General features: G+C 41.7%; 1 protein-coding gene across 1 annotated transcript in view; it reads left to right on the top strand.

Moving 5' to 3' along the window:
- Nucleotides 1-2,100: 2,100 nt before the first annotated feature.
- CAB39 (calcium binding protein 39) overlaps nucleotides 2,101-27,427 on the top strand; it is an 89,548-nt gene continuing 64,221 nt past the window's right edge. Inside the window, exon 1 of the mRNA XM_040450740.1 lies at nucleotides 2,101-2,216. The gene's annotated coding sequence lies outside the window, so the exon portion shown is untranslated. The remainder of the gene's footprint in view (nucleotides 2,217-27,427) is intronic.

Genomic DNA, 27,427 nt, shown 5'->3' with positions numbered 1-27,427 from the left:
AAAAAAAAATTAAAAAAAAAAAAAAAGAATCCTTTGCTGGTTCCTTGTTATCTCCCCGACTGACCTCTCAGCGTTGGGGGCCTCAGGCTCATCCCTGACCTTACGCTTCATTAACACTTTCCAAATGTTCTCATTGAGTCTTCAGATTTTACCTATTCTGAGGACTCCCAAAATTCTATTTCCAGCCTGGACCTCTCCCCCAAGCCCCAGGCTTCTATATCCGGTTCCAACTTGGGTGTCTAACAGGCAGCTCAAAGTTAACATGCCCCCAAATGGATTCCCAAGTTCCTCCCTTCCTGTCTGCTTTTATTTAAGTCTTCCTCACTTTACGAATTGCATCTTCCAGTTGCTTGAGAAAAGAAAAAAACTTTAGGAATCAGCAAAAATCTGTCAGTGCTCCCTTCTAAATGTGTCTAGAACTTGACTACTTCTTTATTTTTTCAGTGCTACCACCCTGGACTGAGCCTGTCTTCTCTCTCTCTCTCTCTTAATATTTATTAATTTTGAGAGAGAGAGAGAGAGAGAGAGAGGGAGAGGGAGAGAGGGAGAGAGGGAGAGGGAGAGAGAGAGAGAATCCCAGGCAGGCTCTGTGCTGTCAGCACAGAGACTGGACACAGGGCTCCAACCCACAAACCGTGAGATCATGACCTGAGCCAAAATCAAGAGTCAGATGCTTAACCGACCCAGCCACCCAGATGCCCCCTGTCTTCTCTTGACTAGATTATTTCAAAAGCCTTCTAACCAGTCTCTTGAAGTGCGCAAAATGAAATAAAACTTTAAAAAAAAAAAAAATCTGCTTTGGCCCTATCAACTATCGCCCCAATTCAGTCTCTTGGCTGAAACCCTCGGGCCCTTTAGGCTAGTCTCTCCAGCCGTCTGAAATGTCAGATCATGACTTTCTCTGCGGAAAACCCTTCAAATAGTTTCACATCTCTAGTAGAGTAAAAACCAGGGGCGCCTGGGTGGCGCAGTCGGTTAAGCGTCCGGCTTCAGCCAGGTCACGATCTCGCGGTCCGTGAGTTCGAGCCCCGCGTCGGGCTCTGGGCTGATGGCTCAGAGCCTGGAGCCTGTTTCCGATTCTGTGTCTCCCTCTTTCTCTGCCCCTCCCCCGTTCATGCTCTGTCTCTCTCTGTCCCAAAAATAAATAAACGTTGAAAAAAAAAAATTAAAAAAAAAACAAAAAAAAAACCAAAGTCCTCACTGTGTTCTATTTGGCCCCCATTCTCTCCTTCTCACTCCCCTCCCCCCTCCCTCTGTGCGTTTGCCTTGCTGGACTCCCTGTTGTCCCACCTCAGGGCCTTCATCCTTGCTGTTCCCTCTGCCTTTCCATAACACGACGCCCACAGCATGCTCTTTCTTCCAGCAGCTTCCCCTTGCAGGAGTGCGGTAACAATATCTTCCGTTCTCTCCCCTCCTTAGCTTCTCCATAGCACTGGAAACATCCAATGACATATATGTGCTGGTTTATTTGTTTATTGGTTGTCTCAGGAGCAGGGACTGTTTCGTTCACTGGCCACCACCGAGAATAGCGAATAACAAAAACAAAGCTTTTAGCAGAAACAAGGCTTTGTGAAGAGTTGAGGAAGTGGTCGTACAAAGCGGACGTAGGATTCCTCCGGGAAGAGAGCCGAGACCGACAAGAAGGGCTGAGCACCAACACTTAAAGTGGCAGGGGAAAGACCTCCCGTCCTCCGCTGCTGCTGTTTTTTCTCGGCGTCCCCCTCTGCTTCGGCCTAGGGGCCGACTCCGGTGGCTCGAGTCCGCCCGGCCGCCCGGGGGCGCCCGAGGCTGAAAGGGGCGTTGCGGCACCGCCCGACGTCGCGCCCTCGGCGGCTGCGCAGTGCGTACGTCAAAGCCGGGCTCGGGCCGGGAGCGGGGAGCGGCGCGGCCTGGGAGAGACTGAGCTTCCAGAAGCCGGCTAAAAGGCGAAGGCGAAGGCGGCGCCGGGCCCCGCAGCAGCAGCCGCAGCCGCAGCCCGAGCGAGCGAGCGCAGCAGTGCGGCGGCCGCCGCGGGAGCCCCTGGGCCGCCGTCCGCCCGCTCAGCCGCCGCTGCCGCGGGAGCCCGTCGCCGGGAGCAGGAGCAGGCGGAAGACAACGGAGGGGCCGAGCGCCCGTGCCGCCCCGCGGGGACCGAGCGAGCAGCCCGAGGCGGCGGCGGCCGAGGACGGGGACGGCGACGACGCGGAGGCGGAGAGGGAGCCGCCCGGCCCAGCCCCGTGAGTGACCCCCGGTCCGGCCCTGCTCGCGGCGCGGACGCCCGCCCGGCTTCCGCCTGCCCCGGCCCGTCACCGGCCCCGGGCTGCCTCCATTTTCTCGGGTGGCGGAGGCGGCGGGCCCGGCTCGGCCCGCCCTCCCGGCTGGGCTGGGCTCGGCCCGGCCCGGCCCGGCCCGGGCCCCTCGCGGAGCCTTCCCTTCCTTGCTCTCGCCGTCGCCGGCGCGGCGCCCAGAGGCCTGCGGCCGGAGCTCTGGGAGCCCGGTGCTCTCCTGCCACCCTTCCGCGGTTCTCTGGCAGGGATGGCGGGTGGGGGCGGCCGCGGCCGGAGTCGGGAGGGCAGGGAGGTGCGGGCCGGGCCAGCTGTCACTCCCACCGCGCACGGGCTCCTGGCCCCTGGTAGACTTCCTGTTATGGGGCGGCAGGCAGCATCTTTGTGATCTTCATTTCGGGAAAATGCCTAACTGACTTCTGGTTAGGAATTGTGCGGCCAGAGCCTTCCCGAGTTCGGTTGAACCAGGCTGAGCGCTGCACTGCGTGCAGGTGCCGTAGTCGGTCCGCGCCGGAGGGATTCAAAGGTGAACAGGGGCCCACGGTTCCCTCCCCCGAGGAGCTCACTTTCTGGTGTGGGAGATAAGACCAGTACACAAATAACCTCGGTACCAGGAAGGAGGTGATAAGTCCTGTGAAAGAACTACAAAGTGCTAGGAAGGCACTCAGGGATGACCGAACCGATCGATCACTTCCGCCTAGCAGAAATCTGGAAGGCTTCCTGGGCGAGGTGGTGCTAAGCGGAGTCTTGAAGGCTTATGGGGTTTAGGAGAGGACGGCTGGGCAACAGACGGTATGTGGAGGGGCAGCAAACTAGAGGACAAAGATAAAAAGGCATAGTCTAGAAGTAGTGGATAATTCAGTTGCCTATGACCATGTTGGGGAGTTAAGGGTAGGCTAAAGAGGTATTTGGGGGCCAGATCCATGAATACTGTAGAAGAGCTGTTTGAACGGCATTCTAAGGTAAACCTGGAGCTCATTTCTCAGTGACTCATGAGCCCGGAAATGTAAGCTAGGAGATACTAAAGGCGTTCTTGTGAAAGAAAGAGGAGGCCCGGTAAAGAGTTGACATTCTGTGCCTTGAATATAACGCAGTTTAAGATCGATTTTGACAGCTACAAATAAATTCATGTTCAAGCTAAGAGAAGTACCTTTTGCAAAAAGCTTCACTAGATATCAGGTGCTTAAGAGGTATTGGAAAGATGTGTATAAAATAAGGTTGTCTGCACCTAGGCATTTCTGTAGGCAGTTCACTAAGATGCATCAAAACTTCTTCCACTGTGTATTATGAGGTGGCTACGCTTTGGAATTACTGAGCTGATCATAACGTCTTTGAAGTGGCATTTGTGTAAAGCAATCTAAATTGATATTAAAAAAAAATCAGATTGTTACTAATATTCTGGGATGGCAAGTTGGACATAGAACCTATTTAGAAAAAGGTAAACATTCCTTTATTAGTTTTTAGTTATGAAAATGTAGGAGAGTGAGATGTGAAAATCTAGTGTGATTGTGTACATTTTTTCCCCAAATTACTGGCAAATAGCTGTATTTGAAGTCTAGAATATGATCTGTTGAAGAAGCTTAGGACCCGTGTTGGTTTTGTAAACACTTACTTGTTGTTTGCTTATATGACAATTGAATGTCAACTTTTTCAGTTAAAAAAAAACTTGTAAAATGCAGTTAAGTACTAGAAAATTTTTAAAAATTATCTTCTGTAACCTTAACCACTTAGATTTGGTTACTGTTAACATTTTTGCATATTTTTTTCAGTCTTTTTGTGCTTGTTTTTTCTTTGTGTGATGAAATAAAAACTGCATATATATATATAGAGAGAGAGAGAGAGAGATTTTATTAAAATTTTTTGTCATTAAATATCTTTATGTAAAAATATTTTTACCCAAGTAAGGGAAGTCTTAAATGTATTATTATTATTTTTTTTCTGACAAGTTGCACTATTTATCTCAGATCAAATGCAGTAGTCATGCTTAATAACTGCTACTGTGGGCAGAACTTTTTCTAAAGGCGTTTTGTTTGGAGTATATTTATTAACTTCTTTGTAGGATTTGGATCCTATTGTTGAATAAAGAAAGATTTTATTATTTGGGGTGTGTGTTGTCGTCAGATATGGAAGAGATCACACATCTCTGCTGTATGAGTGTATGAATTTTTTTTAAAGGCACTATAAAAAGATTATTTTCTTAGCTGGTATAATATCTCCCTTACACAGTGATACACTCCCCACCCCAGCACCGCCTCCCCCCCCCAAATAGTCTTTATGCTAGGTCTGTCCATATAAGTTAACTACTTTTTGATCATGATATCACAGAGACTTAGTCTGTATATATTTAGTTCTTCTGTTGGTGTTCTTTAGTAAAGTACAGAATTTGGTGAAATAATTTGCTGCTATAACAAAAGGGACTTTTTTCTTTTTTTTAATTTTAAGACCCTTCAAGTTAGTTCCTTTGCGTTTCAGACTGCAGGTTCTCGTTTAAAACAGTTTTTTTTTTTTTCCCTTTTGCTTTACATTCTAAAATGTATTAATGAGGTCTCTGCTTCTGTTTCATATAAAGTGAGATGTTGAGTTGGGTTTTATAAGTTTTCATAAAGTTAATATAAAAATAGTTAAGAAAGTCTAATGTAAGTATGGGGTTTTGTTTTATAACTTGGTTTTATTTGAATCTTTATTTTTATATTCCAAATGTATATACCACAAAGCACCCTTTATTACTTTTGAATATTTACTAAAGTTTTTTTCTTTTGATCAACTTTGGTAGGTTGCAGATTTCTGTAATTACTGCCACGCTTACCAAAGAGTCTTTTTTCCAGGAGGGATTGATTTCTGATCATTCCCGGTTTTGCCATCTGCCGTAAAAATACAGACAAATCAAAAACCACACCCGGCACACAGAATATAAAATCCAGTATAGGGTAAAATTTCACTTCAGGAAGTGTCTTCTGGTTACCTTTCTGGTGGTATTTCTGTTTTAAAAATCCATTTTCTTTTTTTCCATGGCTCCTTTTGATTTGGAATTTCATGGATGTTGTCTGGTGTTACAGAAATAGGAATGTGTTAGGTGGATTAGTATGGATCATAGCAAAATGGTAAAACTTTGTTGTGTTATCAGATTGTGGGAAAGAGCAAATCTCTGAACCTCCAGGTTAGGTTGCTTGTGACTTGTTTTATTATTACTGAGGTGTGAAGATCTTGTATTTGTGTGAATGCAGATCAAGCCGAGTAGCCTAAAAATGGCATAAAGATTTAGTCATCAGTCTATAGTTTGGTTGTTACTGGAGAGAAGCCTGGTGTTGGGGCCATCCTTAATTAAAGGAGGAACTGAGCTGTACGAGCGCTCTTCCTTTGTGTGTCTCACCCTTCGATGCTATCTGACTGGACCCTCGTCACTGCCTTTATCAGTCCAGAGTATGGCGGCAGAGCAAAGTGAGACAAGCGTTTCCACCGCCAGCGTTTGTGGAGTAGACCCGTCCGGCGGTAAGCGTGAAATGTTTGTTCTGCTTCTGTTTCTCAGGCCTTCCAAGGATGGAGAGCAGAGTTACTATAGAATGGGTGACAGATGCTAGACTGATAGTGATAAAATGAAGCTTAACAGGTGGTTGCCATTAGCATTTTGTTTTGGGATTTGTGTGTGTGCGCGCGTGTGTATGCGTCCTTCTCTACCTTCCTGAGCTTCCTGGCTCCACTGTGCTTTTAACATCTCTCTTGAGATAGAAGGGGTGAGGGGATGGAGGAGTTGTGCCTTATTAGCATCTGTGATGTTAAGCTGGCAGAGGAAGGAAGAATGGCATGCGGAGAATTGCAAGAGGTCAGTCAGGTGTAAAGTGGCCCCAGAGGAGGGAGGTAGACGCTCTGGCCATTTAATTGGCAGCGTCCGGCACGTACCTCTTCGCATGATTCTTAATACACTGTGTCTAACTTCACACTTTGATACTGAAAGTATAGTGTTGTATATTTGGGTTTGCTTGTTTGTATGTATATATGCATTTCCATGTGCGTAGTTACAAAGACTGAGAAAATCTAGTTAACCAATGTTTAGTGGCAGTATCATTTTTTTTTTAGAATTGTTCCCTGTGAACATTACTCAGAAGATCAATTGTTGATGACTAAGGAAGTATGATCATGTTAAAACATCACATTACTTTGAATATTTTGATGAAATGTTTGAGAAACAAAATATACATTTTGTTGCTTGATCTTAATTAAGTTGCTACTTTATAACTTTGTCTAATAGCTTGGTCTTCTAGTACCGTTAACGTGTTACTCATGGTTCTCTCCCTCCACAGTGGGTTCTGTATCAGCTGTATCTGGGCATGAGGAAGAAATAGCATGAGCACATTTCTTTTTACATGCCTATAGTTAAAGCCCACTCTGGGATTTATGGAATTCTGAGAGGCAGTATTACTAGTGGTTAAAAGCACTAACAGACTCCCTGCAACCAGACTCCCTGGATTGTTGAACCCTCGCCCATCCTGCGGGCTCTGTAACTTTAGGCAAGTTCCTTGACTTCTCTGTAGCTTAGATTTCTTGGACAGGTGTAATATAGCCCATACGTGAGAAAACCATAGGGAAATTAAATTAGGTACTGCATCTCAAGTGCTCAGAGCAGGGCCTGGCGAATAAAAAGCACTGGACACATATGTTTTGTCATGATGCTGATGCCAAACTTGTTGCAGGGGGAAGAAACCTGAGCATTTTAGAGACCCTGCGGTCAGAATAGTTCTTTCTGCAGACGCGAATACAGGCCCACTATAACTAGAGTCGTGTGTGGCTAACTTTGAGCAGTAACCCGTGGGGCTTTCTGCAAAGTGGAGTCACTTGCTCAGGGTCCTGTGACTTACTAGACACAGGGCTGATCCTGGAGCCTGGCTTTGTTCATTCTTTATCCAGTTTGCTTGAAAGAAACTAAGTTTTATACTTTATGCAGCACTGTCTTCTTTAAACCTTTTCACTAACATTTACAAAGATTGTATTCACGTATTACATGCTCTTTGGCGCATGATCCCTTTTTAAAGGTGTGTGTTCATGTTTAAAATTGTGATGCAGCTGGCAAGTCTTTAGGGGGTGGTTGTATGAAGTTAAAAGTTGGAATAGACAAACAATCAAGGGAGATGGACAAAATAGATCGGGGGAGAAAATTACCATTTGAGTACCATTGAGTGTTGCACAAACCTCTGAGGTAGGTAGTGTTGTCCCCTAGCATCATTACAGATGGGAAGTGAAAGTTGAGGGCCTTGTCCAAGGTCGCACAGGCACTGCACAGTTGAGCTAGCATTCAAACCTAGATTTGCCTCACTTCAAAATGTGTGCTCCTTGGAATGCGGTATGACTCTCAGTTTTATTTTCTTCTACAGAGTCTTAGTTTTTTTGCTGACCATTCTTGATTTAGTACTTTAGAATTAAGTTTGTAAATATAGCCTAATGAGGCTTTTAATAGGTTTCCAGACAGTAGCCACCTGTTATAATACAAAATGAGATGGTTTGTTCTACATGCTCTGGTTGTATGGAGTTGTGAGTTGATTAGTGGTTTATAGTTTTAGTTAGGCCAGTAGGTGGTGTTTATTTTTCATGGTAGCCTTGTAGAGAGATGGGAGGCCCTTGTTACAGCGACACAGAAGCCTGGGCATTGGAAGGCCTGGGCTGGGTACTGACTCAGTGTCTAATCAGTTCACTCTGGGCAAGTTATTCCACCTCTCGGCCTTTCCAGTCATGCCATTGTTACGCTGAGAGGATCAGACTGAGAACCCTTGTCTCTTTTGTTCTTTTTTTTTCCCCCCCTCTTCATTTCAGTGAGAGGGTGGTAGGGAGAGGGGCAGAGGGACAGGGACAGGGAGAGAGAGAGACAGAGAGAGAATGAGAATGTTAAGCAGGCTCCACACTGAGCGTGGAGCTTGATCCCGCGAAATGAGGAGATGATACTCAACCGACTGAGACACCCAGGTGCCCCTCTTTGGCCCTTATTTTCAGTGATCCTCTGCGTAAACTTTCTGACTTGCCTTTTTTTCCTGTACCAGGTACCTCTCCTTTTGCCTTTGGTCATGAAGTCAGTTTCTTTATGAGGGCTTTATGGCATGTACCCACGCTTTAACATTTTTCTCTTCTGGTTGGTCAGGTGCATAGTGTTATTTCACAGTACGGTAGTTCTCTGCTTCAGGTAATGTAACATCACAATATGTTTTTAAATTTTCTACTTTTGTACTTACAAATAAATGGCTAAGAACTAATGTTATCTGGTGGTAAAATACAAGCTTAGTAAGTCTAACTAATGATTAACAAATTCTCAAGTGCTTCACATCAGATTTTATAGTCAACTTTTAAATATATATGCTGTGGAGTTCTAGGAGCTCTTTCCTTTGGGAAAAAGAAAAATATTAATCAGAGACCATGGAGGTGGAAAAGAAAGGACCAAAATGTAGAATCAAATTTGAAGATGTGAAGAACATGCTTAAGATAGTATTCTTTGGCTATAATTGGTACTAAAGATAATATTCTTTGGCTATAATTGATACTAATCCTCTAAGAAAGGTGGTGTGCCGGTTTAGATCGGGGGATTACTTCCAGCCCAGGGTTCTATCATTGGCAGGAGATGGCAGACATATTTGCCACTCCTGAGCATTCATAACTCCTGAACATCTATTATGAACTAATTTGTTCCACAAGAAGTTTCTGTAGCCCATTATGCTGGGTCCTGTTCTGTATACCAGTCTCAAAGTGTTCCTAGTCTAGGTAAACAACTCTTCCCCCTCTTTGCTGGCATGTTATCATCAGCCAGTTCGTTTACTTCTAGATTCTCTAAGTTGTGAGACAGAAACTCAGGTCACTATCAAGACTTTTGCAGATCTGGGCTGTCTCTTCACAGTATGGTTTTATTCTCTATTCGGTGTTCGTGTGTGAGTTTTAAGTTTTTCCTATGTATGTAAGTTTTGTACAATAGATTGTAATTTATTTGAATTGCAGATTTTTAAAATCTCTTTTCATATCTCTTCTCTTCCTTCTTCCCCCACCCTGTGTTTTCATAGTGTAACACATTATTTGGTAATGTTTATTAAATGATACAGGTGTGTGATATTCTGATAAAACTGTTCAGAGATGAGATTCACCAAAACACAATTTTCTGTGTATTTTATTTATCTCTGCTATATTTGTGCTTATTTTTGAAGGTTTACGTACTATAACAACTGAACTTTCTTAGAGATCGATCTCCCTTTTCCAGATCAGCTCACTTAAAACAGCGTTTCCCAAATTCTGTTTTGTAGAACACTAGTCTTATGAGAGAGTAGTAGTTGGGAGAAGTTTCAGAATGAAGTTTAAGTTTGGGGAAACACTAGGTTAAAAGCAGTTAATCGGATTTTAATTTTCAGTAGTAATTGTGTTACTGTTTTTCTGCAGAGCTTATCAGAGTTTTTAGTAATGTGCATTGTGGCTGTCCACAAAGGAAATATAATGTGCAGTATTTCCCAATTTGCCAAATTTGTTTACAACCCCCCCCCCCCCCCCAGGAAATACTTCCCTCAAAGTCTTGAAGGAGGGTTCTTTTGGAACACAATTTGAGAAAGCTTCTTATTTACATACTTTTTACATATCCATACATAGTATGGAATTCAAAGCATTTACTTTTTGATTGGGATGATTACTTATATCAGGTTTGGAATCCAACTAAGATTGGAATAATTTGATTTTCAGTTTTGTTAAGTAAAAGAATAAACACTCTAAATAAGTTTTTTTTTTTTAAACCTCAACCTATGTGAGAAATTACATTTTCAATCAGTGACCCAGCACCATACATGAACACACTGTCAAAACTGAGAAGGAAGTTTCATGAAACAATACTTAGGCCTTCCTGTGTATGATGTGTTCGAATACTTTTCATTCTGCATTATTTTTTAATGTATGCTGTGAGCTACTAAAATAATGCACCATGTAATTTGAGAAACACTGTGAAATTACATGAGTTTATAAATGCCTCAGATGCTATTGTGAGAAGGCAGTGGAGATACTTAAAAAACTAAAGCTCGGCGTAGAGATAAGAAGAGGGGCTCTAGCCTTGGAATTCCTGGATTTAGATTCTGGTTGTGTTTTCTTGGGCGGGGTGTTTAATCCCCATGCTGCTTCAGCTTTCTCATCTGTAAAGTAGCAAGAATAGAACCTATGCATTAAGTAGTTGTGAAGATTCAGGGAGAAATGCTCTGCATCATGTGTTTGATGTGCTCCGAGTGCCCAGTCCATTTAGCTTTTCTGATGACTGAAGCTCTGAGACTCTGCTACAACATACACGGTCTCACAAATATTTTAAGCCTTTGAACGTGTTAAAGCGGACTCTATGTGAACATCGACTCTTTTGATCTGTAGCTAGATGTATCATTCATTGTGATATCAACCTTCTGGAATAGTTTTAAAGTAGTCAAAAGGACCCACTTAGAGTTGTTTTGCCTCATAGTTGCAAATGGACTCATAATTGCTGAACTTTATGCTATATTACTGTTATTTTTTAAACCATTCTTTTTAAACAATATCTTAAAGGTAGAATAAGTTCTCTTTATAACAGGTCACTAAATACAAATATGAACATACCCACATCAATGATTAATTTAGCATTCCTATAATTTTGGTCACTAAAGGAAGAACAAGGCAAGGCAAAAGTTGCCTTTTCTTGTTTTATGCCAGTTTTTAAAATTCTCCATCCTTAATATTTTACATTGCTATTGGGAGTTTAATTTTGTGTCCTGACCTAAGAAAAGGGGCATTTATAGGAGATTAACAATGGTGGGTGCCAGATCTAGTTTGCAGACTGTTCACTGTTCTGAACATAGCTGGCTGCCTCCTACATTTATGTAACCTGCTGAGACATCTGCATTGTCTGTCCCTGTTTCTTTTATTGCCTATTTGTCCTGAGTAGGGAAATGTCCTGGAGTTGCTGAAATGAGAGGTTCTGATTGGCGTCGTTGAGGTATACCACCATTTCAGTGTTAGGCAGCATAAAGATTATCTACTTGTGTAAGCAAAAACGAAGTAAAAAGAATAAATAATTGCTAACATAACACACGTATGTTACCTGCTGGTATCACGTTGACCTCTCTGTTAACCTAATTTAATCCCATAATAACCCTGTTTTCATCCCCATATTTTCAGGTGAGTAAATGGAGAAAAAAGAAGCTAGATAATTGACCTGAAGTCCTACATCTAGGTTTGAAACCCTGGTCCCAGAGTGTGCCCTTGTAACCCACCACTATGTTGCCTCCACCACAAGGTACTGGAATGTAGAATTATCCTGGAACACAGGAAATTTCTGTAACAGAAACATGAGGTCAAGTCTTCTGGTCAGGATGTGTGAGATACTAGGACGCTGAGAGAATGTTCACATCACTGATTGGCTGTCAGTTGTCTTTTTTTTTTTTTAATGTTTTATTTATTGAGAGAGAGAAAGAGAGAGTCAGAGGCAGAGAGAATCCCAAGCTGGCTCCAGGCTGTCAGCACAGAGTCTGACACAGGGCTCAATGACCTGAGCCGAAGTCAAGAGTCGGATGCTTAACTGACTGAACCACGCAGGTGCCCCTGCCTGTCAGTGACCTTTTAGGACTTGTGAAGACAGGGAGATTAGAGAGAGGAAGATTAGAGACACTAATGTACTGTTTTTCCAAAAAAGGGAAAGGTGGAATCCACAAATCATAGAGACTGAAATTGATGTTGATTGCTGACATATTCCAGAAGGGAGTGAGTCATTAGCAAAGTGTTGATTTCTAGAAGCTACAAAACATAGTTTATTAACTATTTCCTTTTGTAATAGAATTCTAAGTGTCTTGGATAAGGATGTAGGCAGGATACAGATGTCTGTAAAGATAGTTTCATTCATATTTGAGATTATCTGAAAAATGTACAAGTGTATAAGTTGGAATATTTTCTAGGATTTGAAGTCATTTTGATGTTTTTCCAAGATCATTTTACTTATGTTCGTTGCATTAGAATATAAGCTGTATATTATGCTCTTCTGAAGTACTGTAGAGCACATTAGACACAAATTCAGTGGCCCACATCCTCTGTGCCTTGCCTTCTCAAGTAGACACAAAGGAGCTAGAACTGGTAACAGCTTCCTGGGATGTACACACAGCCAAGTAAATACTTTCTAGCTTTACATTGTTACGATTATTCATCCCTGTTCTTTACAGTTGCTCATAACCCATTTGTTTACTCAAGAGCTAGTCTTGCCCTTATTCCTGAACACTAACTACATGGTGTGTGATTAGAAGCTGCCTCCTTGGGAAGAGGGCTGGACAATAGAGCATTCCTCCTCCACACAAGGTAAAACCTTATGGGGGATGGTGGTGAGGGTGAGGCATGTTACTTTTTCCTTGTTTATCTTCTTTTACACTTAAATATAGTGAAAGGAAGACAGAGAGATGAGGGTGCTTAGCATAGGATGTTGTATACAGACGCTCTGTGGGTGTGTGAAAAGGGCAAAACTATCTTCTACAGAGGCTTTCGTTGTCGAAAGGAGGAAGAAATAAGAAAGAGGAGTGCCTCCAGGAAGAATTGACCAGAGAAACACTGGCTCTCAATGAGTGTGTCATGTATGACTTTGAAAGATCTAATGATGAAAGTGGAACTGGTTGCTTTTCAGAACTGTCTTAAGAAGTAGAGCACTTGAATAGGTTATTAATCATGGAAGGTATTAGATACAGGTTAAAAGGCCATGGCCTCCGAACCAAAAAAGTGAGTGGAACTCTGGACCTGGATGATAACAGAAAGTATAAGTTCTCTTTAAAATTTTAAAGAGATTTTTCAGTAAATGATCTCATTTATTCTAGATCCTAGAAGAATAATACCAAAAGATAAAAAAGTCATGTTTCAAAACTGGCAAAAACTCTTACAAACCTGATAGGATATAAGAATGACAACTTGATAAGACATTACAAAGGAAGGATACTATGTTTCAATTTCACCTAGGGAAGTAGTCATGAAAATCCTAAGTAAAACACCAGCAAATAATTAAATAGGCAGTTCTCTTCCTTTAAGAAGATAGGTAACAGGTAATGCTTGCTATTTACTGCGCGCCAGGCATTTTTCTAATTATTTCAGTCCTCCCAACAGCCCTGACAAAGAGGTGGTTATTAGTGTTATTAGCCTCATTTTACAGATGAAGGAATTTAGACCAAGAGGTAAAATAATCTGCCCGAGGATAAATGGGTAGTAAGTCACACAGCCTGGGGTTTCAAACCCTCAGGGTACGTTGGGGTCCGGCACCAGTGTATATGGCACACTTGTGCTGTGTCATCTCAGCGTGCGCCAAGATAACAGTGCTAATTTACCAGTTCTTGATTATGAGCTCTTCAAAAGCTGGTAGGAGATTAAAGAGTATCTGTGTTAAACCAACAGCAAACAACCTGCCAATGGGAAAACTGTGGTAGAATTCCCCTTGAAATAAGAAGGTGAAATAGGCATGTCCAGTAACACTTCTGATGCTCAGTATCAACCTGGCCGATGCTAGAAAACATCGAGTAGAATGTATAACTGTTAGGAAAAACCGGCAGAAAATAGCAATACGTGCAGATGTTACAGTCTTAAACCTAGGAAAACCAGAATCAACTGAAAAACTAAGTTTGGTAAGGTAGCCATATACCACATAAAGATATTTAAAATTGGTAGCATTTGTTTTTCTTTCCTGCAGTATCCAGTTGTAAAAATATTAGGGGGCTCCTGGGTGGCTCAGTCGATTAAGCATCCGACTCTTGATCTTGGCTCAGGTCATGCATGATCTCATGGTTGCGGGATTGAGCCCAGTATTGGGCTCCACACTGGGCATGGATTGCTTAGGATCTGCTTAGGATTCTCTCTCCTTCTGCCCCTCCCCTGCTTCTGTATATTATATATTAGGAGAAAAATCTCATACAACAAACAATGAAATGCCTAAGATGGGCAGGATCTCTATGAAGAAAACTACAAACTTAATTGAGTGGAAAGAAGATGTAAGAATGGAGACTTACCATGTTTTTGAATGTGAAGACTGAATGAATGTTAGGAAGCAAGAAAATTGCCCAAGTTAGCTTACTGTTGGCCAGAGAGTAAAGTCATATCTTTAAAAAGTTAACTTAGGGAGCTTAGTGAAAAGTGTATATGTACCTACTAGGTGAGTGAGATCACACATCAGTGGGGAAAGAGGAAGGATTATTTAGCAGAAGATTTTTCGATAATTGGTTATTCTTTGGGAAAATCAATTTGATGGAAGAATGAGTTTAAAAACATAAATTAGAAGAACATTTATGTGAATATTTATAGACCTTTGGATGAGGAAGTAGGCTTATTTCCATTGCTATCAAGTGATCAAAAGGCAAAAAAAACAAAACAAAAAAAAAAACAAGATAAATGTGTGAAAAAAAGTTTGCATGATCATAGACAAAGGGTTAATATTTAGCTCAGCATAGCAAAAGCTTGTTCAAACTGGCAACTGCTGTTTATTAGTAAATGCTACCTTGGATGTTTAATCATGTTAAAATTTTAAGTCATGCTATCATTTTATAATCAGGGAAATGTTTTGCCCAAGAGGTATATACCTCTCTTCTAAATGGCAGAACTGGGGTTCCAACTTGGGTCTGGTAAGAGCTTATCCTCTTAACCCTTGAAGCATGCTGTTTTTCAAACATGTCAAAGACTCAAACACTGGATAAATAAACAGCCAATTCAGGTAGTGGCTAAAAAAGAAATACAAATAAACAATGAGGGGGATGTTAATTGAGATTTTTTTTTTTTTAAGTAGTAATGCTTATGTTAGTAGGGATGCATTGAGAGGGAGAGTAAGGCAATTTCATATGCTGCCCATTTGGCTTTTCTGTGAAATATTTTGGTCCAGCATATATCCAGATTCTTAAGGTATTCCTTTCATGTAAGCCAGAAGATAAAATAACACGTATTTGTTTTTCATCCTCACGGCAAGTGATCTCCAGCATCTCAAAACAAACAAAAAAATCCAGGTATTTTATTGGTTGTGGTGATGGCTGCACAACTCTGAACTATTGAAACTATTGAATTGTATACTTCAAGCGAATTGTGTGGTATGTAAATTATTGTCAGTAAAGCTGTTATTTTATTTATTTTTTTTTAATTTTTTTAAACTTTTTTTAAATTTATTTTTGAGACAGAGAGAGACAGAGCATGAACGGGGGAGGGGCAGAGAGAGAGGGAGACACAGAATCGGAAGCAGGCTCCAGGCTCTGAGCCGTCAGCCCAGAGCCTGACGCGGGGCTCGAACTCCCGGACGGCGAGATCGTGACCTGAGCTGAAGTCGGATGCTTAACCGACTGAGCCACCCAGGCGCCCCTAAAGCTGTTATTTTAAATTAGCTATTGGGTGAAAGAAGAAAATGGAGTTTGCTTCTCTGAATCATTGAATTGTTAAAGATATTCAAAATTAGATTCTTCCAATTGATGTTGCACTGATTTATTGGAATGCCCTATCTGATGCAGCACCATAAACCTAAAGAAGGTGAAATTAGTGCTGAGGATATCCTCCTAGTGGTCAAAGTAGAGACAGCTGGAAGCCTAGTGAAGTCATCTCTTAGCAGGGAGCTCAGAAGGTTTATGGTTTCAGGTTTATCAAAGTCATTCCTAAGATCACGTGCTTGGATGTTAGGAGACACATTACACCTAACCTTTATTTAAAACTCATGTGTGTGCACAAACACACCTCTCACTGTTGAGTTTCCTTTAGTATCCTACCTTGTGAAGATGATGTGAAGATGGCCCTTGTTCTATAGGGGCAAACATGAACTGTATTTCTTGTAATTTTCCAATACAAGGGTACATAAGCCAGGGTAAAATAGCTCAGAGGTTTGGGCAGGGGTATGGAGATGGGGAGCTGGGCTCTTGCGGAAATTAGATCAGTTAGATCAGCCTGTTCTGACAGCAATGACAGCATGGTGGGGTGAATCAGACTAATATTTCAGCTTATAAGGGAACTGGCAACTTGTTGACCACCTGGCCTGGAGCAGAGTATTTGGTGGGAAGTGAAGAGTTACAGTTACTCTGTGACATGGGCATATTCCTTCATCAACCTAGTGAATTTTGATGTTTACTGATTTGAAATACCAAATATTGCCAAGGGAGACATATTTTTATCACCACTAATAAATTATTTATGTGCAGGTGACTCTGCTAAGCCCTGCTGTAAGTGGAGGGTGCTTTCCTTAATCGGGGGAAATGAAATAGAAAAGTTGGGTGGTCATAGGGGAGGCACGGTAGCCACAATTTAGTATTGGTGACCAAATGTCCTGTTCGCCAAGGAAAGTCCAGGTTTATGCCTCTGGTCCCCACATAATTATTCATTGCATCCCCCTTCATTCCCCAAATTGTCCTGGTTTGGATGATAAATTATGTCATCTAACATACAGCAGTGGCAAAAGTAGGTGTTTCTTGGCCCTCCCCCCCACCCCCATTTTTGGTGCTTAGAGTACAAGGCTGTCCATCAGATCCTTAAATAGCTTGATTTCGAAGCACTAGTTCTGGAGCATAGCAGCTACGTGGTCCCTCTGGAACCCAGAGGACTTTTCACTGGATTGGCTTGGCTTCTCTTTGAATGAGAGCTGTGATGTTCTAACTCTAAAATGTTCTGCTTTGCCTCAGGTCAGACACTGAGACACTCGAAATGTAAACACCTTGTTTTCACCCAGATTCCCTCATCTGCTCTCCCTCCAGTTCTCAGGAACTGCTAAATAAGAAGAGAAGGTGTGGAGTCCTAGTTTTTAAATGGTTGTTCTTGGGTGCCATATAACAGTTTAGGGAGATGATATGCCACTATTCATACACTTTAATTTATGTAATTTTTTAGTCTTTATACCTGTCCGTATTTCTTCCAAGTTTTAGAGCATCACTACCTGAAGGGAAAGATCAGGAGTTTTGCAAGATCATCCTGAGAGTTCAGTTTAGGATGGCTGGGGAAAAAAATTGCATTTCATTTACATTTGCTTGTATAATCTTGAGCTTTATTCTCAATTTGTGATAATAAACAGACCTATTTTCACATTTTTTTTTCATGTTTCTTCTACTGTCATTTAATGACACATTTCAGATATTCAGCTCTGAATGGAGGTGTGTAGGGGTACATACAGGAGTAAAAGTGCCATTCTCAGTCTTCACTAGGTGGGTTTCGGTCCAGTTAAGAGGAGAAATGTCTGAGCCCTCCCTCTGTTAGAGCTGCCTTTTTGGGGCACAGGACTGGAGCAGCGATACCTAGAAGGTAGCCCCTGTGCTACTTGGAACTCTCTTGTTTCTTCCAACAAGGCAGGGATTCAGTGGAAGCTTATTTCAGGAGGAGTGTGGGAAAAGGCAGTAATGCACCCGGGCCTTCAGCAGTCGGAACCAGGAACGCAGACTTTATTATGACTCTCCATTTGCTGCTGCGTTTCTCTGCTCTGCTTGCTCACCACATCCTCTGCGCAGACCAGCCTTCTCCACCTGATAGCCTGGCCACCTGCACTTCGTAAAAGTCCTTTCATGGAGCTTCAGCCCTGCAGTTGAGACTTTCACTAAGGAGAGGTCTACCTGCCCCTCTCGGTTACTTTGCTAGGGCCAGGGGGAGTGTGGTTCTTACAGCACTTAGAGCACCTCCCCTTGGAGCCGTGTTAATGGGGGGCGCGGAGGGGGGGAGCAGTTGCCATAAGGAGATGGGGGGGGCATCTTCAGAGTGACCCTGTGACCTTCCCAGCCCTGAGGATTGTTAGGGTTCTTATCCTCCTGTCTGCTTTGTTCAGGTGACCAAGAATAAGTTCAGATGAACTGCTTGGTTATTTGTCTGCCCCGAGGCCACATACCCCTTTGTTCTCATTTTGTCCTCACATTTTAGTCTGAAAAGCCGGCTCCTTTGTAGCTCCTCTGCCCTTAGATATCCTCAGCGCCCAGAGGAGTCTATAAAGGACTGGATCACAGAATCCCAAAGGAATTCCAGCCCTGACTAAAAGCTACTGCACTGATACTCAGCAGTCCCAGAAATACACAAGGAGGGACTGGAATGTTTGCTCCCCAAGGGTGGAATGTTCGGCTTTGTTAATCTGCTTTAGTCTAAAACACCAGTATTTGACTAGGTGGCGTTTTGGTTTCTCTCCTCATTTGCAGTTTGTTTACATTTTTACCTTGTGCCCTTTGCCTGTCCCCTCCCCGCAAGTTGTAATCTTACTGCTTTTACTAATTTGTGAGAAGAGAGTGGAATAGAGTATAAAAGTTTGAAAGTACAGCTCACCCATTTAAATTTATGAGTGGTATTTTATACACTAGTTGAAGAGAATACATTTTTATAAGTGGTTTTAAAAAGTGTTTTTCTAGAAAGGCAGCCATTTAGACCTTAACGTCTGCGATGCCTCACACATAATAGAGACTTGAAAAATATGTCGAATAAACTTGGAAATATTTTTATTCATCCTTACTTACCAGAAAGGAGAATGACAGGGCCTAAATAGGCGTTGCACACCGGAGAAGGTGCTGTTTGAGAGATGAGCTTGTTCCGACCACCTCTCGAATTACAGGGACGCCTGGGCCATTGTTATCACAGATAGGAATTAATTTGACTCTGAAGAAAAATGATACAAGTACCTTATTTTAACATACCCCGTACCTGTTGATTGCCTTGATACACTTTACCTGTTTGACTTAATTTAGTCATCTCTCCCAGACAGGATGTCCCCTTAGCAGCCTTGCCTATTTTCACTTGAACAAGAAAATTCACACACTAGATCTTGCAGTATTTACCCAATTTATCCTGTTGGTAAGGTTAAAAGCCACACCCTCGTGCTAAAATTAGCTGTTCTTTCATGTTCCTTGCCTTCTAATTTAGGGAAATGGAAAAAGTTAGGGGTGTGTTTTCTTCTCTTTTCTTTCCCCTCGTGTCCCTTCCCCCTCCTCCACCATCACCCCAAAGATTTACATAAGAAGCAAAGGAAAAATAAAGAAAGGCAAATAGAATGATTCTTGGGGCAGGGTAAATACACAAATAAATGCATGTCTTTTACACAAGATACTTAGGCACCAGACCTGTGGCTCTTAAGTTTTAGTGGCCAGAACAAAGAAGAAAACAAGATCAATTGCAAAACTGTTCCTGAGATAAAAAACAAACCGGCTGCTTAGGACAAGTGTAATCTTTCCAGGAATGGAGACCCTGTAGATCCTTTATTAGCAGCCTCTGAGTCCATACTACATTTCTCTCAATTCTCTGTAATTGTCTGTAAAATTGTCTTACAATTTTCTTTGTAAAATGTCTGTAAAAATGTCTTACAATTGTCTGTAAAACCCAAGTTCAAGTTTAAGGTATCTTAGTATAAAAACATAAGGAATAATATTAGGCCAGAGTACAGTTCAATTAAATCATTATTTTTCTGATGCTCTGGAGCTTTGGGAGCAGCCCTCTATAATCGTTCATACCACTGAACTTTTTATTAAAATTGGGTACCAGAGAAGTCCAAGGTTGTAACTTTCTAGTAACCACTCTGCCTTAACAGTTGGCTAAGCTGGCCAGCAGTAACCAGTATCAGCCTTTGAAAATTAAAGAACTTACAGGCACCTGGGTGGCTCAGTCGGTTAAGCTTCCGACTTTGGCTCAGGTCATGATCTCCTGGTTCACAAGTTCAAGCCCTGCGTTGGGCTCTGTGCTGACAGCTCAGAGCCTGGAGTCCGCTTCAGATTCTGTGCCACCCCCCACTCTCTGCCCCTCTCGCACCCTGTCGCTCTCTCTCAAAAATAAATAAACGTTAAAACATTTTTTTACGTAAAAGTGAAAAAAAGAAAAAGAGCTTAACCAGGACTTGATTTCAAATCTAGTTATATAAATTGACTTGGAGGCTAGGTCCGTGTTTTCCTCAGAAAATAGTTCCGTGTTCAACTTGCAGACATGTTTATTATAAAGTAGTAGTTTAAAAATTTTTGTTAAATTTCTGACACTGAAGTTCAGGATAAAAAGCCGATAGGAATGAGGTGTTTGGGCTGGAGAAGAGATGGCCCCTCACCTGCCTGCCTTGGACCTTAGAGTTAGGTTTAGAAGCCACTGTCCGACTCATGACTAATGTCATTTTAGTCTGGAAAAATTAAAAAGCCTGCATCGTCAAGCACCCACCGGAACAGGCTCACCCTGTGCAACCTCCTACTCCCAGGAACACCTGTGGAAAGCCCAGTTTTCATTAACTTCCTGTTTGAACCACTAACATTTTGACAGATTGGCGATATGGTTAGCGATAATCCAAGCATTTGGGAGATAAAGTTAAAAACCGGGAACGTCAGGGTATCTGGTGGCTCAGTTGGTTAAACGTCCAACTCTTGATTTCGGCTCAGATCATGATCTCACAGTTCGTGGGACCGAGCCCCATGTCAGGCACTGTGCTACAAGTGAGGAGCCTGCTTGGGATATTCTCTCTCTCTCTCTGTCCCCCTCTCCCGCCCCTCCTCCCACCTCCACCCTCTCCCTCTGCCCCTCTTGCATGCACAGGAATCTCTCTCAAATAAACATTAAAAACAAACAAACAAAAAACCCAAGAAAGTAGCTTTTGAAGCCTGCACAGAAAGGATAATCTCCGTATGGGTTTTTTTTGCAGATTGTATAGCACTTAAACGAATACTTTAGTCCCCACATTCACTTGAGTTAGTAGATTCTTCTGCTGAAATAGTAAAGGAAACATGGAATCCCATATTCAGAACTTTTGTAGAAGAAAATATGTTTTCAGTGTTAAGTAATTGCATCCATCATAGCTCTTCCTGGATGCTTGGGATCTCTACCTAAAACTTAACTTTTTGTACTCCCTTGGATATAAGATGTTTTTGTTGTGTATTTTAGATACAGCTTTCAGATTAAAAAGCAGTTTTCCATTGTGACTGTATTGTGATGTCAACACTCACCTGGAAAGCACCACTCCATCAAGTGTGGAATGTTCTTTGGGCAATAAAAGAAGGCATGTGATTACTCTGTAAACAGCACTTGGGTTTACAGTGAGTTTTTTACCTTCTGCCTTCCTCTTCACTTGATACTTTATTTCCTGCCAGAGCTTGATGAAATTACAAAATAATTTTTGTTTTCTTACCATAATTCAAATTGCTGCATAAAGCCTTCCAGTATATTGTAATACATTTTCTGACTCTTACCCAATTTTATCCTGTCTACAGAACACAGCTCAAGAAACATCCTCTCAGTTGAAGTCTGAGGTCTTCAGCACAGGGTGCTGTGTCTGTCCTCTGAACTTGCTGCTCATGTCACATATCTGGGTTTTTCATACAGGGTCTGATGGTGTATGCTAGTCCTCCATAGGTTTCGGTCATCCCATGTGGGTGTGCCGTGGCTCCCCAGTGGTAAACGGAGTCCTGGAACAACATCTAGTGAATGTGCACCACAGGAGGAGGCATGGCTACATCTTTTGGTCCATGAGCTGAGTCTGGGCTCTAGGATCAGGAGCTTTTTCCCAAGAGTTTTTCTATTGCATCGTGCCAGTCAGTTGACAAATGACCTCCAGTTACTTCCTCTGAAATGAATTGTTTTTTAGCTTCGTTATCTTACCTAGAATTTTTCTCCCAACCCAGGATCAGACATCTGCGTGCCACTTAGTATGTTGATATGGAGGGCTGGAAGGGATCTGCTGACTGGTTCGGAGAGATCCTCCTTGAGTATAAAATGTTCTACACCATCCTCCGAAGGGCCATGGAACTATATATTCTGTGGCTCCAAATACTTGTGCTGGAAAAAGCCTGTTTACACTAAATACCACTATACGGTGGTTTAAAAAGGAAATAAACCTTCAAATCCCCAACTATGGTGCTTCGGCTCAGGCTGGTTTTGTGGCATGTTTGTGCTTTCATGGGCATTTGGCCAGAACAAAAATAGCAGAGCTGGACCCTGAAGGAAAGTGATTTTCCAGGTTTATATCTGATCCTTTAGATAGAAGTTTGAAGGGTGTAAATTTTCAAAAGGAAATTGTTTTTTTCGAAATATAGGAAATTGTTTTCTCAAAAGAGAAAAATGAACATTTCACCCCTCTCAGGTATACCTTTTTAGAACCACACCATTTTTTTAACTTTTTTAAAAAATCTCTCTTTTCTTTGACACAAAAATAATTTTCTAAAAGGCTTTTTTCTTCATATTTGAACTTTGTTTCATATTCTCCCACTTGTTTACAGTTCCAGTTTGAATTATACATTCTTTTTAAGGAATTGCCAGCTTTTTAAAAGAGCAGGATTGGCTGTTTGCTTTTCTCGTTTACTAAAATATGGGTGAAGCCATGATGTTTTGCCCATGATCAGATGGACTATATTTCCCTAACCCTGCAGCAAAGGGAGTAGTAAATTTAACTAGAAGAAACATGGATTTGTGATTTCATGCTTGAGGATGAGTGGTGTCACATTTTAAAATGTGAACATTGATTAACCTTCTCTATTATTGAAATACAGTGCTAGGTTGTAAAGAAATAGTTGTGCAGTTCACATTTTCCGGAATGAATTCTCAAACTGTAACAATGTAACTCCTAATTCCTTAAGACTATCTGTAAATGAGGGGTGCCTGGGTGGCTCAGTTGGTTAAGCGGCTGACTCTTGGTTTAGGCTCAGGTACATGATCTCCTGGTTCTTGAGATCTAGCCCTGCGTCTGGCTCTGTGCTGAGTGCGGAGCCTGCTTAGGATTCTCTGTCTCTCTCTCTCTCTGCTCCTCCCCGACTAGCACACCTTTCTTTCTCTCTCTCTGCCTCTCTCTCTCTCTCTCAATAAGTAAATAAACGTTAAAAAAAAAAAAAGCAGCCTAACATTAAAAAAAGAGACTATCTGTATATGAATCAATGTAGATAAAATTAAAGATAACAGATCATATTGGTAAAAGGCCTTTAACATATTCATGGAATCGGCCATGTATTACAGATGTTTCTAGATAAGGCTTTGTAATATGTAATTGTAATTTCAAGTCTTAAACCAAGTCATGAAATCTTTTTGCCATATTATGATAATTTGAGAAGTTCAACATTGTAAATAAGTTAGCTGTCATTAGTAAAAGAGCGACCCTAATTGATTAGAAGTCTGTTTTACAGACTGCAGGTTCCATCCTGTCACTTGTTTGTGAAAGCAGCTCAGAGGGCTCTGAGTGGCATTTTAAAGGGAGGAAGGGAGCAAGGGACTAGGATGGAATGAAATAGAAGAGAGAATATCATTGCAATCTTAGTTCTTAAGGATAAGTACTGTTCGGTCATACTATGTGTGTGATACTTTTTTAATGTATGAATATATGTGTGTTATAAGGTCAGAGAAATCTGTAAGCCATCACCACTAGTGGTAATACAGTTAGGTGGCCTGGTGGTTGTTTAAACTTATAATGCAGTTTGGTGGCCTGCTTTAATTGGAAAGCTTCAGTATACGTACTTTTAATAAGTAAAGAAAGACCTGTGTGACATACTGATCAGGTTTGTAGTTGACAGGAATCTGGTAGGGGGAAGTAATAAGATGGGGAACATGTGCAGAAGACCTAGGTCAATTAAATTGCTTAACAGAAAACAGCCTTGTATGTTACTATCAAAGCTCTTCATGGAGTCCAAGATTATGTTTATGAAATACATGGATGGGTGATCTTAGCCGGTCAGAGCACATATGGAATACAGGGTTCAGTTTGAAACACTACATTTTTTGTGGGTGAAATTTTGTTTCAAATTTTTATTTAAATTCTAGTTAACATATAGTGCAATACTGGTTTCAGGTATAGAATTTAGTGATTCATCACTTCCATATAACACCCAGTGCTCATCAGAACAAGTGCCCTCCTTAGTACGCATCACCCATGTAGCCCATCCCCCTCCCACCTCCTTCCATCCACTCTCAGTTCTCTATCATTAAGAGTCTCTTATGGTTTGCTTCCCTGTCTCTCTCTCTTTTTTTTTTTTTTCTCCTTCCCATGTGTTCCTCTGATTTGTGAAACACTGCACTGTTAAGGACAGTGACAGGCTGGAATGCTGGAGAATACCTGAGGGGGTCCTCTGAGTCACCTCCCCCACAGTTCTCTGTAACAAAACCAAATCCGGATAAATTTTATCGGAATTTGATTGCCACCTGTGCTTAATGTAGTGCAGATTGGACGTGGATCTATGGCTTTTGCACACATACAGCTCACAGGCTAGTGTGGTGATGGTAATTTACATGGCAACATGTCTGATTAGGCTGCTCAAAAAGCTTTGAGTTTCTTCTACAGGAATCTCTCACTTTCCTTTTACTCTAGTCCTGGATGCGTCAGTCCTTAGGACATGAGGATACATGTCTACTACAAAATATTCCTACCTGATGCTCACTGAAATTGCTACCGCGGTTTGATGGCATATTGTCAATTTCCTTCTAATCCTGGTATTTGCCTCGGGCTTGCTTAGACTGGGATAAAGTGTAGGAAAAGGAAGTTCGTCACATCATGTTGGAATCCATGTCTAAAAGGCATGTCTGTAGGTTCATCTTAAAATATTCTCAAGTCATACATCTATAATTTTGAAAAATACCAACTTTTGTGTTTATTTAACATTGTACTTAACATGCGTTTTAGTATAGTTATGTATAAAGAATGCATTCTGTGCTCCCTCCCTCCCAACTAACTTAATTAGTTGGTGATTAACTGGAGAAAGGTCATGAATTCATGTTATAGTAGATTTCTTCACCTTTTCCCCACTGCTAAGCAGTGCTAATGTAAAAGTTAACATGCTTTGTCAAACTGGATAATGTAGTGAGGTTTGTTAGATTAGATTCTCATAGAACATTATTTAAGAAAAGGATATTCATTGTTTATTTTTTTTTATTTTTAAAAAAAAATTTTTTTTCAAACGTTTATTTATTTTTGGGACAGAGAGAGACAGAGCATGAACGGGGGAGGGGCAGAGAGAGAGGGAGACACAGAATCGGAAACAGGCTCCAGGCTCTGAGCCATCAGCCCAGAGCCTGACGCGGGGCTCGAACTCACGGACCGCGAGATCGTGACCTGGCTGAAGTCGGACGCTTAACCGACTGCGCCACCCAGGCGCCCCAGGATATTCATTGTTTAAATGTAAATAATGTCTGATACCTGTAAATATGGAATCTTACATTCGTATTCAGCATGCAGTTATAAGTCTGGTAGAGGCTCTGGAATTCATTAAGAGAAAGGTTGTCGATAAAGCTGTAAGAAAATGGTTTGTGCATTAAATTTAAAAAGTTAAAATGAAAATGACAAAGTAGGATAACATATTTGCAAAAAAAATAACAGCCAAAGAGATAATATTCATAATTATACAATATTCTACAAATCAGTAGGAAAAAGACATACTCCATACCCAGTAGACTGACGGGCAGTAGAGATGTACAGTTTTACTAAGAAAGTGCACGTGGACAGTAGGCATGCAAATGTGTTCATTGTTACCACTTATCAGCAATTCAAATAAAAAGAATTGCACTGATGAGAGGGGAAGGGAGAGGAGGAGGTCAAGAAAATAGCATTTTCTTTTTTTTTTTTTTTAATTTTTTTTTTAACGTTTATTTATTTTTGAGACAGAGAGAGACAAAGCATGAATGGGGGAGGGTCAGAGAGAGGGAGACACAGAATCTGAAACCGGCTCCAGGCTCTGAGCTGTCAGCACAGAGCCTGACGTGGGGCTCGAACTCACAGACCACGAGATCATGACCTGAGCCGAAGTCGGCCGCTTAACATACTGAGCCACCCAGGTGCCCCGAAAATAACATTTTCAATCTGACAAATCAGAAGGATTACTAGAGCCTGCTGTCAGTGAGCTGGTACACTGTTGATGGCAGTGTAAATTGGCATCCGCTTTTGGTACAAGTTAACAATCTTCATGTTTTGACTCAGACTGCTGCCTTACCTGAGTCCCTCAGAATCTCCTTGGCTTGTTTTACTCTGGTACAGAACATTGTGTGGTCTTTTTGTGGCCAGAGAAACCCATTATTTACTTGTTCTTTATGAGACATGGCCTTATTTTTTTGGTAATTTTTTGTTAATGTTTTTATTTTTGAGACAGGGAGAGACAGAGCATGAGCAGGGAAGGGGCAGAGAGAGAGAGGGAGACACAGAATGTGAAGCAGGCTCCAGGCTCTGAGCTGTCAGCACAGAGCCCGACGCGGGGCTCGAGCTCATGGACTGTGAGATCATGACCTGAGCTGAAGTCGGCCGCTTAACCGACTGAGCCACCCAGGCGCCCCATATGAGACATTGCCTTCTAAGGTGGGTAGGTCAGGGATCATTTCTTCAGAGTTGATAAAGATGAAGAACTGACACTTAATGCTCAGTGTCAGTCCTGAGTCCAGTACGCCTGGCTAGCAGAGGGAAGACAAGGAGTTTCTTTACCGTCACTCGTTTTACGTGACTTCCAGGGACAACTGGCCCCGGTACCTTAATACAAAGTAAAGGTGGGCAGATCTGAACACAATGGGGGGGGACATACAGGCGCCCAATAGAAATAAGACCTAAAGGCTGTGACATGAGTATTTCTGCTGAAATAGTTACAAAGCAGCCTGTCCTTTGGAGAAATGCGACAGTGACACCTTGCTGACTCAGTAAAGAGTTGTGTTGATCCAACAATTTCAGCTTTGAAATGTGTGTTTACTTTCATGATGAATTTAAAAGACATTGTTAAAGGTGTATTTTGCATGGAATTATTTATATAAAATATTAAGTTTTGCAAAGCTGTGTTCATGCAGAAAATTGAAACAAAAAGACATGGACCTTAATTTTTAAAACTCAACTTTATTTGTAATATTACTAAGCTGAGTTGAATTTGATATTCATTTAGTCACAAGTAGAAGAAAAACATTTTTTTTCACTGTTTATTTTTGAGAGAGAGAGGGAGAGAGCATGAACAGGGGAGGGCAGAGAGAGAGAGAGAGAGAGAGAGAGGGAGACAGAGGGAGATGCAGGACTTGAGCTCAGGAGCTGTGAGATCATGACCTGAGCTGAAATCAAGAGTTGACGCTCAACCAACTGAGCAACCCAGGCGCCTCTAGAAAAAAAAAAAAAACATTAAAAAAAAAATTTTTTTTTTTTTGTTTAAGTTTATTTTGAGAGAGAGAGAGAGAGGAAAGCAGGGAGGGTCAGAGAGAGAGGAAAAAAGAGAGGAGAGAGAGAAAGAGAAGAGAGAGAAGCCCAAGCAGGCTCTACACTGTCAGCGCAGAGCCTGACATGGGGCTTCAACCCATGAACC

Source organism: Herpailurus yagouaroundi, unplaced genomic scaffold (assembly GCF_014898765.1).
Source record: "Herpailurus yagouaroundi ecotype Mexico unplaced genomic scaffold, PumYag 202, whole genome shotgun sequence".
Classification (NCBI taxonomy): domain Eukaryota; kingdom Metazoa; phylum Chordata; class Mammalia; order Carnivora; family Felidae; genus Herpailurus; species Herpailurus yagouaroundi.
Note: the sequence above shows the minus strand (reverse complement) of the source record. Positions and strands in the feature narration are given on the sequence as shown.